This window comes from Lissotriton helveticus, chromosome 3_1 (genome assembly GCF_964261635.1).
Source record: "Lissotriton helveticus chromosome 3_1, aLisHel1.1, whole genome shotgun sequence".
NCBI lineage: Eukaryota > Metazoa > Chordata > Amphibia > Caudata > Salamandridae > Lissotriton > Lissotriton helveticus.
Window position 1 is genome coordinate 938,185,552 of NC_136061.1, and position 16,072 is coordinate 938,201,623.

Here is a 16,072-nt window from a genome sequence, read left to right on the forward strand (position 1 = left end):
TCAGGGCTGAGTGCCCTACGTCCCCGCTAAGAGTTAAGACCTCTCTACTGTGTATTTGTAAAAACGTTAACTGTACAATGTCCTTTTTGCTGACTCAGGTAAGTTTTGGGAGACAATCTATCTCTTTTCCTATTGTTAGGGATTCATATTCTCCAATGTAACATCTACAAATATTTGCAAGATTGTCAAATTATAAGTGTACATAAAGTTCTTCATCGGCGTTTAGGCCAGCCGGCTGCTTGGTTCTGAATCTAATAATTAGCTTAGACTCCAAACGTCTTAATTTTTGAATGCGGTTTCCCCCTCTTTCATGTTGTTGAAAACTTGCAAGTCCAAAGTACTTTATATCAAGCCACGTTTTTGTTTCATGGTTTGCCATATGTTTGGCAATGGCATATGAATTGTCTCCATTCTGAATTGCACGAATGTGTTGAAGTATTCTCGTTTTGAGGGAACAAGTGGTGCTTCCAATATAAGATTTTCCACAAAAACATTCCAGCATATAGACTACAAACGTCGATTCGCAGGTTATGCTTGTTCTGATTATGAAGTTCTTTCCTTCAGGATCCTTCAAGTTTTTGATATTGCGACCAATCTTGCAGGCCTTACAGACTTGGCATTTGCTGAATCCTCGTTTCCTTACGTCCAGCCAAGATTCTGATTTCTTCATTTCGAAATGACTTTGGGTTAATTGATCTCCCAGATTGGGTGCCCTTTTGTATGAGATCAGAGGATGATCGCCTATTGACATTCCAATGTCCGGATCTTTGCGCAAGATATGCCAATATTTCATCAATGCTTTTTGAATTCGGTAGCTCTCTTTGCTGAAGGTTATTACCATTCTTGGCTGTTCATCTTTTGTCTTAGATGTTTGTGACGATTTTTCTATGGTTACATCCGTTGAGAGAGTTTTCTTGATGAGTGTTTCTTCTCTTGTTTTCAATCTTGCTTTTGTTTCGCATACTTTGAGGTCAGTTGTTTTATATCCTCTCTGTTTGAAGCGTTCTTTGGTCTCAGTAAACTTTTTCTCCATTTCAATATCTTCCGAGCAGTTTCTTCTCATCCTCAGAAGCTCACCATACGGAATGCTCTTTTTCAGTTTTAATGGATGAAAGCTTAGGCCGTGGAGCAGGCTGTTTGTTGCTGTTTCCTTTCTATGGACGGTAGTTTGAATTTTGTCATTTGCAATATATACCTTTGTGTCCAGGAATACTAACTCCTTGGCGCTGATATTATATGTGAATTTCAATCCAATTTGGTTGTCGTTGAGGATCTCAAAGAACGTCTGAAATTCTGCTTCAGTACCCTTCCACAGGATAAAGAGATCGTCAATGAATCTCAGCCAAAGAGCTACCTTGGCCATGTGGTGGTCGTTTTTCTCTCTCCAAGCCACGCCCCTCTCCCACCATCCCATGGTGAGATTGGCGTAGCTCGGAGAGAAGGAAACTCCCATCGCTGTTCCACAACTTTGCTCATAAATAGTTTTGTTGAAGAGAAACACGTTGTTGTGCAGAACCATGGAGATCATTTCCATGATCATTTTTGAGTGTTCTCTTCGATTGATGGATTGCTGATCCAGGAAATATCTCATTGCTTTTAGTCCGATGTCATGGTTTATAGACGTATATAACGATATGACGTCAATTGTCACTAACAGATACCCTGTTTTCCATTAATATCCGTAAGAAGTCACCAGTGTCTTTTATGTAAGAGCTAAGGGTGGGTACAATTGGAGCTATGAAGTAATCCACGTAACTTGAGACATTTTCATAGAGACTGCCACAACTGGAAATTATCGGGCGGCCTGGAGGTTTATTTAAGGTCTTGTGTACTTTCGGTAGGAAGTAGATGGTCGGGGTGATCGGATTCTCGACCATTAGAAATTTTTTCTCTGCTTCCGTTATTAGACCTTGTTGGTGCCACGTGGTTAGTTTCATCTCTAGTTCATGTTTCATATTACATATTGGATTGCGTTTGAGTACTCTGTAGTTGTTGGTATTACTCAATTGTAACATAGCTTCCTCCACGTAGTAATCTTTGTCCATTACAACAATATTTCCGCCTTTATCCGCGGGTTTGATTTCTATTTGGATGTTGCTCTTAAGGCTTTGTAAGGCTCTACGTTCGCCCTTTGTAAGATTTTCTTTTTTATTCTTGTTGTAGTTCTTTGGCATTCGTTCAATTTCATTCATCACTAGTTCATACAAAGTGTCTATTTTATTTCCGGGGTACAGGATAGGACAGAATCTTGATTTAGATTTAAATTCTGTATGTTGGCGCTCATCCGATTTTATGCCCATTTCATCCAATACTTCGGTGTCCGATACTTGAGTATCTTCTATCTCATTGGCTAGTTCGTAAGCCACTCGGATACTTGGAATGTTAGATATTTGATATACATCCTGTGAGCTAGATGATTCCATTTGCTCTTGGCTTGTAATTTTGTTTATCGATTTTTTTGCGAAGAATTTCTTTAGTTTTAGTTTTCTCGTGTATTTATAGAGATCAATTTTCGTCTCCGTTAGATCGTGATGTGTTTCGGGACAGAATGAGAGTCCTTTGTTAAGTAATTGCGTCTCTGTCACTGTTAAGTTGTATCTTGACAGATTAATTACTAGATTTGGTGTTGTTCTTTTTACATTTATTATTTCTTTGTCGCTGTTCGGGCCCTCAGATTGTATCTGCCTCCTTGTCCGCTTGCTGCGTCTTGTTTTGCGCCTTGGTTTCCTTGGGCTGAGTACCCCCTTCCTCTCGCCCTGCTTCTGTTCTGTCCTCTGCCTCTGGGATTGCTTTGCGGTGCTAATTGCTCCTGATATAGCAGCTGCATTTCGTCTAAAAAAGAAAAATTGCGTAATCCTGGGCGTCTTTGTTCGCCCTCACTAAGGTCGGATTCGGAGCCACTTGTTTGTTCTCCTGGTTTTATATTACCTGTGCCCCATTGTTGTTTGTAAATATCGTATTTCTTGGCGAAAGTTAGAATGGTACCGTATTTGTAGTCATCTTGATCTCTACAAACATTCCGTTGCTTGCGGTTCTGTACCTCTTCCTCATGTCTGTCAAAAAATTTTTCCATTTCGCTTCTTCATTTTTTTTGGGTACCTGCCTCTTCGTTTGTGGCCGTTATTTTCGTTTCTATTTCAGCAATTTTCTGATGAAGATCTTGCACCTCTATTTTTGCGTATTTAATAATGATTAGCATCATATTATTGGAGCATCCCATGTTGTTCCTACCCCACTCCTCAAGCATTTCAGGCTTTGTATCAGGGTGATTAGGCAGCGTGAAGATACGGAGTCCTCTGGGTACCATTTTGCGCTCCACATATTTCTCTAACGTTATTATTTCCCATTCTCTTGAAATTTCCTTTCGCATTAGTTTTTCCAATTGTGTGAATAACATTTTACTGGTAGTGGCAATTGGTTGTGATGTGATTACTGTTTCGTCTCTGTTCTCCGATGTTGAGCCGTCTTGAAAAATGCTTTCTGCCTTTGTCAATCTTTTTGCTCTTCTTTCTTCCATTATGTCACTTTTGATTGATGTTTCCCGTGACTGCCGGTCATACAATGTTTTGTTTCCGGATGTGGTGAGGGACGTTTCACCGCTACTAATGGTTCTTCTTTTTAGAGAGGGGTGAGTTTATCGTATGCCCCTAATCACGTTTGTTTCCACAGCTCCCAAGAAAAGTCTTCGTACGAGTGTAATGTTTGTAATGTTTAGCTTGCACTTGCAATGTTTTTAGAGTTCGTACGAGTTCTTAACTTTTCTTGGGAGCTGTGGAAACAAACGTGATTAGGGGCATACGATAAACTCACCCCTCTCTAAAAAGAAGAACCATTAGTAGCGGTGAAACGTCCCTCACCACATCCGGAAACAAAACATTGTATGACCGGCAGTCACGGGAAACATCAATCAAAAGTGACATAATGGAAGAAAGAAGAGCAAAAAGATTGACAAAGGCAGAAAGCATTTTTCAAGACGGCTCAACATCGGAGAACAGAGACGAAACAGTAATCACATCACAACCAATTGCCACTACCAGTAAAATGTTATTCACACAATTGGAAAAACTAATGCGAAAGGAAATTTCAAGAGAATGGGAAATAATAACGTTAGAGAAATATGTGGAGCGCAAAATGGTACCCAGAGGACTCCGTATCTTCACGCTGCCTAATCACCCTGATACAAAGCCTGAAATGCTTGAGGAGTGGGGTAGGAACAACATGGGATGCTCCAATAATATGATGCTAATCATTATTAAATACGCAAAAAATAGAGGTGTAAGATCTTCATCAGAAAATTGCTGAAATAGAAACGAAAATAACGGCCACAAACGAAGAGGCAGGTACCCATAAAAAATTAAGAAGCGAAATGGAAAAAAATTTAGACAGACATGAGGAAGAGGTACAGAACCGCAAGCAACGGAAATTTTGTAGAGATCAAGATGACTACAAATGCGGTACCATTCTAACTTTCGCCAAGAAATACGATATTTACAAACAACAATGGGGCACAGGTAATATAAAACCAGGGGAACAAACAAGTGGCTCTGTATCCGACCTTAGTGAGGGCGAACAAAGACGCCCAGGATTACGCAATTTTTCTTTTTTAGACGAAATGCAGCTGCTATATCAGGAGCAATTAGCACCGCGAAGCAATCCCAGAGGCAGAGGACAGAACAGAAGCAGGGCGAGAGGAAGGGGGTACTCAGCCCAAGGAAACCAAGGCGCTAAACAAGACGCAGCAAGCGGACAAGGAGGCAGATACAATCTGAGGGCCCGAACAGCGACAAAGAAATAATAAATGTAAAAAGAACAACACCAAATCTAGTAATTAATCTGTCAAGATACAACTTAACAGTGACAGAGACGCAATTACTTAACAAAGGACTCTCATTCTGTCCCGAAACACATCACGATCTAACGGAGACGAAAATTGATCTCTATAAATACACGAGAAAACTAAAACTAAAGAAATTCTTCGCAAAAAAATCCATAAACAAAATTACAAGCCAAGAGCAAATGGAATCATCTAGCTCACAGGATGTATATCAAATATCTAACATTCCAAGTATCCGAGTGGCCTACGAACTAGCCAATGAGATAGAAGATACTCAAGTATCGGACACCCAAGTATTGGATGAAATGGGCATAAAATCGGGTGAGCGCCAACATACAGAATTTAAATCTAAATCAAGATTCTGTCCTATCCTGTATCCCGGAAATAAAATAGACACTTTTTATGAACTAGTGATGAATGAAATTGAACGAATGCCAAAGAACTACAACAAGAATAAAAAAGAAAATCTTACAAAGGGCGAACGTAGAGCCTTACAAAGCCTTAAGAGCAACATCCAAATAGAAATCAAACCCGCGGATAAAGGCGGAAATATTGTTGTAATGGACAAAGATCACTACGTGGAGGAAGCTATGCGACAATTGAGTAATACCAACAACTACAGAGTACTCAAACGCAATCCAATATGTAATATGAAACATGAACTAGAGATGAAACTAACCACGTGGCACCAACAAGGTCTAATAACGGAAGCAGAGAAAAAATTTCTAATGGTCGAGAATCCGATCACCCCGACCATCTACTTCCTACCGAAAGTACACAAGACCTTAAATAAACCTCCAGGCCGCCCGATAATTTCCAGTTGTGGCAGTCTCTATGAAAATGTCTCAAGTTACGTGGATTACTTCATAGCTCCAATTGTACCCACCCTTAGCTCTTACATAAAAGACACTGGTGACTTCTTACGGATATTAATGGAAACTGAATGGAAAACAGGGTATCTGTTAGTGACAATTGACGTCATATCGTTATATACGTCTATAAACCATGACATCGGACTAAAAGCAATGAGATATTTCCTGGATCAGCAATCCATCAATCGAAGAGAACACTCAAAAATGATCATGGAAATGATCTCCATGGTTCTGCACAACAACGTGTTTCTCGGGGGAGGAGCCTAGCTCGAGGACGGAATGGCCGCCTTTTAGCTCGGCTCCGTCGGCCCTCCGGCTAACTCTGACTATCCTGCCTTATATCCTGCACTGCGACGCTACTTCCATACAGAATTTGAACTTTAAAGACCCACTCTTACTCACCGTCTGGTCCGGAGGTTCCTGTGTTCTGTGGATCCGCAGCTGTGCCCTCGGTGAGATTGGGGCCTCCGGGCACTTGAGACCGGGACCTCGCCTGCGGGACCCGACCGGCTGAGAAGAGATTCCTGCGGGACCCGACCGGCGGAGAAGAGATTGCCGGCCCCGGCCGCGAAAGTGAGCCACTGGTGGGAACCGTTGTGCGTGTGCCCCGGAGATCCTGAACCGGCCCCGATGACTGGGCCGTGCGGCTGGAGGGGGACGAGATGTGTTGGGGGCTGACCGTGTGAAGGGGTCCCTTCGCCTTTGTCCTGTCCGGCGGTCCTGAACCCCGCGCCTGGCTCTCGCCTGTGGGGCCTGCCACTGTTCGGAGGGGACCCCCCCCCCATCGGGCGCTCGCCCATCCTGTGCCGGTGAGGCCGTTGTTGGGAGCCTCCGGAGGTCTGTAAAGTCCTACATTTGGGAACTGTTTGGGGGCCCACGGTGGAGTGTGGGGCGGCGAAACTCACAAGATGGCTACTGACGACGTGGGGGGTGCTCCGCTCTGCACCAACGCTCCTTACCGGCCGGATTGTGCGGAGGCCTGGGGGTGTACTCGAGCGCCCACGCCCGGAGATGTCCTGGACGCATTGATGTCATTGTACGCTGTCTTGGCCCCCGGTGCCTCTACCGACCCCATGCGGCTCGCCGCCATTTTGGGCCGCCGCTCTTTCATGCACCCCTGTCGTCCTGCTGCCGCCATTGCTTTGCCCCCTTCGGCCACGCCAGGAGTTGCTGTTGTTGTTCTTCGGCCGCTTGATGGGCCGGTGACTTTTGACCCTCTGCTTCCTCGCCGCCTGGATTTCGAGGACTTCCACACGACGCGGAGATCTGCTCCTTCCCGGGTGCCTGGGACTCATGGTGGGCCGCTGTTTGCTCCCGCTTCGTTGGATTCGAACTTTTGTTCTGGAGGGGTACCTTTGTGTTGTCGAATTGCGCACCTGGACTCCGGCTTGCCTTTGCTTGCCCTGTCGTTCCTGCTACAATTGACTTGCTTAATTGACTTTTTGTATTCCCTCCGTACGAAGGCTCTACCTGATTTATATCACTGCCGTGACTCTGGACTACGTTACGATTATTTAGTGCTGGGTGGTCCGCTCCACATTATCCTTTATTGGGTTGGTTTCGTGGTCAGGAAGGGTTGGGGGTGAGTTGCACGACATGATAGTTTGCTGGTCTACCTGCCCGTTGCATTGATGTTTGTACTCCCGACACGGTGAAACGTTACAATCTCTCCCTCCTCCCCCTCCCTGTGGTTCTTGCTGTATGTGAAGGTGTAGTACTGATTTGATACTTATTCATTTGTTGGTCGGGGGAGGGTCGTGGCCGAATGTGTTTGCTCATATCCTCTGGCTCCTCCCTCACATTTTCTTTTTGTTTTGTATTTCCTCTCCTCCTCTCTTTTTGTCTTCTTCCTCTACTTTTCCTTTTTTCACTATATTTCGGGTTTCGGATTAGGGCGACAGGCACGCTGTTTGGAGGGTAGGCCGTAGCCTTCTGCAGGGGTGCGGGGTGGGACGGGTGGGTGGGGTCTTTTAGATGTTTTCTTTTGGTTCTATGGCCCTTTTCTATCCCTTTATAGCGGTGCCGCTTCTGTCCTCGCTTCTCAGGCATGGGTGGGTTGGGGTCTGTTGCTATGCCACTTTTCTCGGTTACGATGCTTTGTCGCGACTGCCATACCCTTCTTTTCGCCAGCTTACACTTTCTTCTGTACTATCGGCCGCGGGTTGCCTGGCCAGGGGTGGCGCCCATCTTGCACGATTGTGTTTCTCCTTTTATTTTTCCTTTATTTTGTTCTTCTCCCTTCCTTTCCCCCCCTTTCTGTCCCTTTTTGGTTTTCTCCCCTTGTTTCCTTCCAATTTTTTCCCCCCTTCCCTTCTTTCCCCCCCCCCTTTCCCCCCCCTCCCCCTTTTTCCCAGGCTCGTATTGAGAGAAGTGGGCTCGATTCGTACAGTTTTCCGCTCCCATTGCCTCCGTTAGCGTGTTATTGGGTGGGGGTCATGTGATCATGGTAGCACTTGTATGCTTCTCCACTATATTTTGCGTTTGTTTTGTGCTACGGTCGTATCGTGCCCTTACATCCTCTTCCCCACCCCACCCCACCCCCCCTCCTTTTGTTTTGGCATGGGTGTAATCCTGTTTTGGGGGTTTTTCTGTATTTGTGAGTCAGCCATGAGCCTTGTCCCCTTTTTATAAAATAGACCTCATTGATCCTGATATTGGGCCGTTATTGCCGCTTATCCCATCTTTAGCATTGTTCGATTGTGTTTGCTTGCCTGCCAACTGGCCTTGTGTCGCTTATTTTGATTCTTGATCGTTTTTGACTTGTGGCCGGCCGGATTGGTTGTAGGCCCACACATGTTTATCCTAATGATGCAAATAAAGGTCTTCAAAAAAAACCAAAAAAAAACAAAAAAAACAACGTGTTTCTCTTCAACAAAACTATTTATGAGCAAAGTTGTGGAACAGCGATGGGAGTTTCCTTCTCTCCGAGCTACGCCAATCTCACCATGGGATGGTGGGAGAGGGGCGTGGCTTGGAGAGAGGAAAATGACCACCACATGGCCAAGGTAGCTCTTTGGCTGAGATTCATTGACGATCTCTTTATCCTGTGGAAGGGTACTGAAGCAGAATTTCAGACGTTCTTTGAGATCCTCAACGACAACCAAATTGGATTGAAATTCACATATAATATCAGCGCCAAGGAGTTAGTATTCCTGGACACAAAGGTATATATTGCAAATGACAAAATTCAATCTACCGTCCATAGAAAGGAAACAGCAACAAACAGCCTGCTCCACGGCCTAAGCTTTCATCCATTAAAACTGAAAAAGAGCATTCCGTATGGTGAGCTTCTGAGGATGAGAAGAAACTGCTCGGAAGATATTGAAATGGAGAAAAAGTTTACTGAGACCAAAGAACGCTTCAAACAGAGAGGATATAAAACAACTGACCTCAAAGTATGCGAAACAAAAGCAAGATTGAAAACAAGAGAAGAAACACTCATCAAGAAAACTCTCTCAACGGATGTAACCATAGAAAAATCGTCACAAACATCTAAGACAAAAGATGAACAGCCAAGAATGGTAATAACCTTCAGCAAAGAGAGCTACCGAATTCAAAAAGCATTGATGAAATATTGGCATATCTTGCGCAAAGATCCGGACATTGGAATGTCAATAGGCGATCATCCTCTGATCTCATACAAAAGGGCACCCAATCTGGGAGATCAATTAACCCAAAGTCATTTCGAAATTAAGAAATCAGAATCTTGGCTGGACGTAAGGAAACGAGGATTCAGCAAATGCCAAGTCTGTAAGGCCTGCAAGATTGGTCGCAATATCAAAAACTTGAAGGATCCTGAAGGAAAGAACTTCATAATCAGAACAAGCATAACCTGCGAATCGACGTTTGTAGTCTATATGCTGGAATGTTTTTGTGGAAAATCTTATATTGGAAGCACCACTTGTTCCCTCAAAACGAGAATACTTCAACACATTCGTGCAATTCAGAATGGAGACAATTCATATGCCATTGCCAAACATATGGCAAACCATGAAACAAAAACGTGGCTTGATATAAAGTACTTTGGACTTGCAAGTATTCAACAACATGAAAGAGGGGGAAACCGCATTCAAAAATTAAGACGTTTGGAGTCTAAGCTAATTATTAGATTCAGAACCAAGCAGCCGGCATGCCTAAACGCCGATGAAGAACTTTATGTACACTTATAATTTGACAATCTTGCAAATATTTGTAGATGTTACATTGGAGAATATGAATCCCTAACAATAGGAAAAGAGATAGATTGTCTCCCAAAACTTACCTGAGTCAGCAAAAAGGACATTGTACAGTTAACGTTTTTACAAATACACAGTAGAGAGGTCTTAACTCTTAGCGGGGACGTAGGGCACTCAGCCCTGAATTGAGAATTGACACTATGTCTTAAGTTACACACATAAATCAAGATTCATGTAAAAAGAGTCCTGATTTTACACGCACTTGAGTGTTACGTGCGTTATAAAAGCGCAAAAGCCTCTGTTAAATTAGGGGACGCTTTTTCAGTGCTGTAACCGGAAAGAATCCTCGCTAACCTGTTAACCTAATCTGTGTAATGCATAAATAAAAATGCAAAAACTGTTGAACCTTGAAAACTACAAGTCCCAGCATGCCCCAGATAGTGTTTAGGGCATGTAGTGGTATAAATGTGGAAATAGTAGAGGGACTAATCACTTATACTACCGTGATCAGGAACTACGGTTCGAAACGCGTAGGAGTTGTTACCTCACGTTTGTGAATAAAATAACAGCGTGAATCATCAAGAAGTGTGCCGCGATTTCTTTGTTGTATTGCATATATATATATATATATATATATGTGTGTGTGCAAATCACCAAAGGACCTTTGTCTGCACGCAGCATCGTGCACGCTTACTCAGTCACCAAGGAACCACAAACTGCAGGCAAATAAATTATTTATTGTTGCTGCTTTCCTCCTGATGATGCGTTTCGGGCACCACTTGCCCTTGTTCACATACACGGAGCATACAAATGCCATATTTTTATGTGATGCTTACACCACGTGATGGAACACCATGAATAAACATAGAAAAAATATATACATATCCTAAGGCATACATAATCTTTCTTCTTATTTCTTTCTTTTTTAATCTTTTTTATTGTTTTCTTTCTCTCAATCGCTGTTGTGTCCATAAACATTTATAATTCTAATCCTCATAATTTCTTGCACCACTTTGTTCACATACACGGAGAGTACAAACGCCATATTTGTATGTGATGCTTACACCACGTGATAGAAAACCATGAATAAACATAGAAAAAATATATACATATCCAAAAGCATACATAGTCTTTCATCTTATTTCTTTGTTTCTTTCTTTTTTAATCTTTTTTTTTTTCTCTCAATCGCTGTTGTGTTCATAAAGATTTATGATTCTAATCCTCATAATTTCTTTTGTCCTTGAATGGATAGTAGGTCCAAATGGATTCTTTGGCCGTTTTAATACATTGTTTCAATCAATATTTCCATTTCTGTCTAGCGAACCAAAGGGTATAAATATGATATAATAGATAAGTACAATATATAAATATAATAAAATATATCACTCAATTCATTGCATTATAATATGTGCAAAATATTTCCATAGTATCACATACTACTATATATTTATATTTCCTTAAGAGATGTGACGCTGGAGGAATGATCAGCGTTTCGGGTCGTGCCCACAGACGGGTGTCACCGTTATACATTGCAAATGAACCACAGTCCTCTTTCAGAAGCACAGTGAGCCCACAGGTCATTTTGTAAGTCAATTTTGTTTATTTTGGTCAAGGCACAATGCAGCATAATGCGTTTCAACCCTTCTGGGTCTTAATCATATGCCAAAAGCAGGGTGATGAGCCAATTGTCTTTCTAAGCACCTGATACATAGGTATTGCAAAAAGACTTCCTTATTAGTATGCTCTCCTAATACTGCTAGTGATTTTTGTCAACAGTATATCTTAAAAGCAGGCATCTGTGGTCAGTGATTCTTATTTTTCAAATATAGTTCTTAATTGGTGCAGAGACATTCTCATACTTTTATAAAATTGTTCCAATTTGATGACATGCCATACATGGACCACAGTATCCAAAGTGCATTCCGTTTGAGCTGATCAATATGTTACTCGTATTGCCTAATGAGGCAAGAAGAGTAACATATTTACTAGTAACGTATTGACCAGCACAAACATAATATATATACAGAATGTGTTTCTGCTGTTCAATCGAAGATTGCCAAGGAGCGTAAGTATCTACACTTAGTCGGTTAGCCCACTTGGGCATGGGAACAAAATATTATTCATTCATTCATTTGATAACTTTATTTCGGTCGATGACCATAAAAGTGCAATAAAATATATACAAGCACAAAAATAAAACCATAAATACGGACAATTTAAAAAGTTATTAAACATTAAGTTATCAAAGGTGAGAAAAAAAACAAGGGGCCATTACTTTTTGTTAATAAAAACAGTTCTTCTCCGCCACATGCCATATAAAAATCGGAAGATAGCGAAGACAATGGAAGGGGCAGTATCATATGTTAAAACTCGGCAAGCTTGTGCACATTGTCTAAGTCCCAAGTTTTTACACAATGGGATAATCCAACATTTCCGAATTTCACTATATGCCGGGCAGAAAAAGAAAATATGTACAATGTCTTCCCTGCAATAATTACAGGCAGGACAGTTGCCCTCCATCGACTTTACCCATTTAGATGTCAATGCCCCAATCGGTAGAGAACCGTGCCTCAATTGGGTGTATAATTTTCTTGTGAGTAAAGGCTGCAGTAAGTCCAGGAATACCTCCGTCTTGGGTTCAATTTTCATCAATAGGAACTCAGTAGACAGCCTACCCAAGGAAGTCGAGCAGTACAGTATTTTAAGGTTAGGAGACCTTACGGCCGCCACTAGCGCAGACCTTTGCGTCCTCACGCAGCTATCCTCCGGTGTGTCCCACAATTGGGGCAAACCAACTTGGTAGAGGAGAGCCTTTATATGAACTAGAGCAGGGTATGTTCTTATTCTTTAGCTGCCCCCAAATTGCAATGAATTCTGCTCTAAAGGATGCAAGCTCTGGCACAGACCAGAGCCTACTCCAGTAGAGTAGAGGTCGTGCAGCTGCCAGTTCGTTGATGGGTACCAGGCCCATATCCAACCGTAGTGGTATGAGAGGCGTGCTTTGGGGAAGGCCAACCAGACTACGCATGAAGGCCTGTTCTACCTTCAGTAAGTTATGTATGTTCGTGTGTCCCCAAAGTTCTGCAGCATACAAGGCTGCTGACCTCACCTGTGTTTTATAAATCTCAAGTACAGGGGTAACTGGTTTGAATATTGAAGTTCTATGGAATCTGCCAATACCTCCCATAATCTGCGACAGTCTCAGGGAAGATTTGGATACTTGATGGTCCCATACAAAGTGCTCGGTCAACGTAACCCCCAGATAAATGAAAGTCTTAACTCGCTCTAAGGGAGTACCACTCAGAGCGGGATTCGGGCGGGTGTGCCTCGGGGGATTGAAAATCATAAACTTGGTTTTCTCCAAGTTAACCTCCAATCCCCGCGAGGCACAAAAGGTCACAAACCCGTCCAGGACCCGCTGGATGCCCGATGATGTCCGCGACAACAACAAAGTATCGTCCTCGAACATCAGAGCGGGCACCCGGCCGGAAGCCAGACGCGGAGCATCATTGTCCCTAACACTATTGAGTTCACCTATCAGTCCATTAACGTATAGGCTGAAAAGAGTGGGGGCCAGTACGCAGCCCTGACATACGCCCCGGGTTACAGGGAAGCGGGCTGATAATTCCCCGTTCCTCTCACACCTCACCTGTGCATAATTCCCTATATGAAATCTAATTAGGGCATCCAATAAATAGGGCGGGAGACCTAATTCCTCTAACACCGTCCAGAGCCTCTCCCTAGGAACCAGATCAAACGCGGCCCGCAGGTCCACGAAAACAAGGTAGAGGCTGCCACCCTCTACTCTTGCAGTTTTCCAGTATAGGACCTGGAGCCGGAAGATCTGGTCCATGGTCGAGACGCCTGATCTAAATCCGGCTTGGAGGGTGGTCAATGTTTTATTCTCCTCCATCCAGCCCAGTAATCTATTGAGTAAAATTTGGCCCATCAGTTTCTGGGTAGTATCCATTAAGCTGATGGGTCTGTAATTGGATGGGACAAGCGGGCAACCCTTCCTAAAAATGGTAACAATCACAGCTCCGAACCAGGTCTCTGGCAATGCGGTACCCTGTAGGACCGCATTGAACAAGACCGCCAGGTATGGAGCCCAGATTTTAGGTTGGGAACGGAAAAGGTCCCCTGGGAGCTTGTCAAGGCCTGGGGCTTTATTTGGGAGCAGTCTCTCAATTGCAGATTCCACTTCCTTAAGGGAAATGGAGTCTAGGTTATTAGTGGCAATCCTCTCCTGGGCATCCAGCTGCTCTATCTGGTATCCAAGGCCCAAGGCCCCCAGCAGTCTATGCTCGTGCGGGAGGTCTGGGGCCGTGGAAGTCCGGGAGACTGGCATCGTATCCTGACCTTGACGGACAAGAGCCCAGGCCCCAAGACCCCCGGCAGTCTATGCTCGTGCGGGAGGTCCTGGGCCATAGAGATCCGAGGGACCGTAACCACTTTAGGCATCTTGTCCTGACCTTGGCACACAAAAGCCCCCAACTCAGGGCTTGTATAGAGTGCCTTAAAATGCACCTCCCACACTGAGGGAGCGATATTCGACACCCCAGCCTCTCTCTCACCTCCCGCCGTTGAAGTGGCAATGGCCCAGAAGGTCTTAGCATCCTTTGAGAGGAGTGCTTGTCTCAACTCATCCCATCAAGATTCCTACCACTCGCTGAGTTCCTTCTTGTACAGCAGTCTAGATGCTCGGATTTTTAGGGTATCTTTAGATTTGATTGCTGCAAGAAGATCTCTCTTTGCTTTTTTACAGGCATGGTCATGCCAGGGATGTGTTCTAATCCTAGGCTGCTTGGTCCTGCTAACTGGATAGAATACATCCCCTAGGCTCACGGCTAACTTCCTGTGAATCTCTATAGCCTGCCCATAAGAGGTAGAACCCCCCATTTCACTTATGAGCGGGGTAGCAATCTTGTATATTTCTGCAAGTCGGATGAGAGAGTCCACACAGGTAGGCCATTTGACCCTTCTCCTGTTATTGGATATAATAAACGGTGGCACTGCCATGTTAGGGCTAGAGTCAGGGTTAGTTAAACCAAATGCACCAGGCTTAAGCGTCAGGACAAAAGCGTTGTGGTCACTGTCGTGCCTTGGTACAACCCTGAAGTCTTTGAGCCTGTCCCAATGTTTGGCTTCCAACATGAGATAGTCAATGATGGAAGTGCGGTTGGTCCTATTATATGTGGGTAGGCCGGAACTGTCGTTATTGGACCTTCCGTTGCATGCCCGCAGAGACGTTGCAAGGGTAAAGGATTTTATTTGTAATACTAACGAGGTCCAGGCCCTTACCGGGGCAATCGTTGGGACCGGGATGCGCCAGAGCGAATCAACTTCGTCCTGGTCGCACATCTCGGTTGCACCCAGGGGCTCGAACTGGCAATTAAAATCGCCGCCAAGAATTATCGAAGTTGTGGGATCAAGTCTCTGAATAAAAAGGTCAAGCGCTTTAATAGTACTCGATTCCTTTCCATTCATGGTGGGCCTCGAATAGATGTTTATAATGGCCACTCGAGATTTATCAATGGGCATTAGTAAAACACATTGGATATCTGGGGAATTTGTTTCCATCTGGGTAGCCTGTATACCTAAGTGTATACCTACCCATATGAATAGACCACCCCAAGGGCGGCCCTTGCCCCCAGAGACTGCAGGAATATCATAAGTCGCAAAGCCAGGGCTAGCACTCTCCTCCAGGGCCCAAGTTTCTTGCATCAAACAGATGCCGTGTGTGGCCATGAAGGAGGACCACTCCGGTACAAGTAACTTACTCTTTATCCCGGCTATGTTCCATGAAAGGATCTTTATACATCCTTCCATTGCCTTTTCTAAGCCTTGCGCATCCCCCTGTTCTTTTGAGGGTCCCTGATCCAAGCTCTGCTCTACTCTATTCCCCGCCCTCGTAACATCAATAGGACAAAGGTCATCTCCAGTAGTCGAGGGTAAAATCTTTTCCTTTGATGCAAAACCCCTCGTTAGTTCACCGTTGTTAAGTTCTAATGGGGGGGGTGCCCTTCGGAATAAGTCAATCAACCTCCTCCAGAACACTAAACCTATTCCAGTGAGCTTGAAACGGGAAAGTAGGAGTAGGTGGGAAGGTACCCTCCCCAAGTGTCTGCCAGTGATGAATTCTATTAGGAGGAGAGTGGCGATTCCTATTGTGTTGGGGCCTCCTAGGGTAA

General features: G+C 44.0%; 1 long non-coding RNA gene across 2 annotated transcripts in view; it reads left to right on the forward strand.

The window, feature by feature from the left end:
- The window catches only part of LOC144824803 (uncharacterized), a 42,074-nt gene that overhangs the window by 16,170 nt on the left and 9,832 nt on the right, over window positions 1–16,072 (forward strand). Inside the window, exon 3 of one of the 2 annotated variants that reach the window (XR_013609124.1) lies at window positions 11,344–11,465. The exons of the other annotated variant lie outside the window; for it this stretch is intronic. This is a non-coding gene — a long non-coding RNA (uncharacterized LOC144824803). The remainder of the gene's footprint in view (window positions 1–11,343; window positions 11,466–16,072) is intronic. 2 annotated transcript variants of the gene reach the window in all.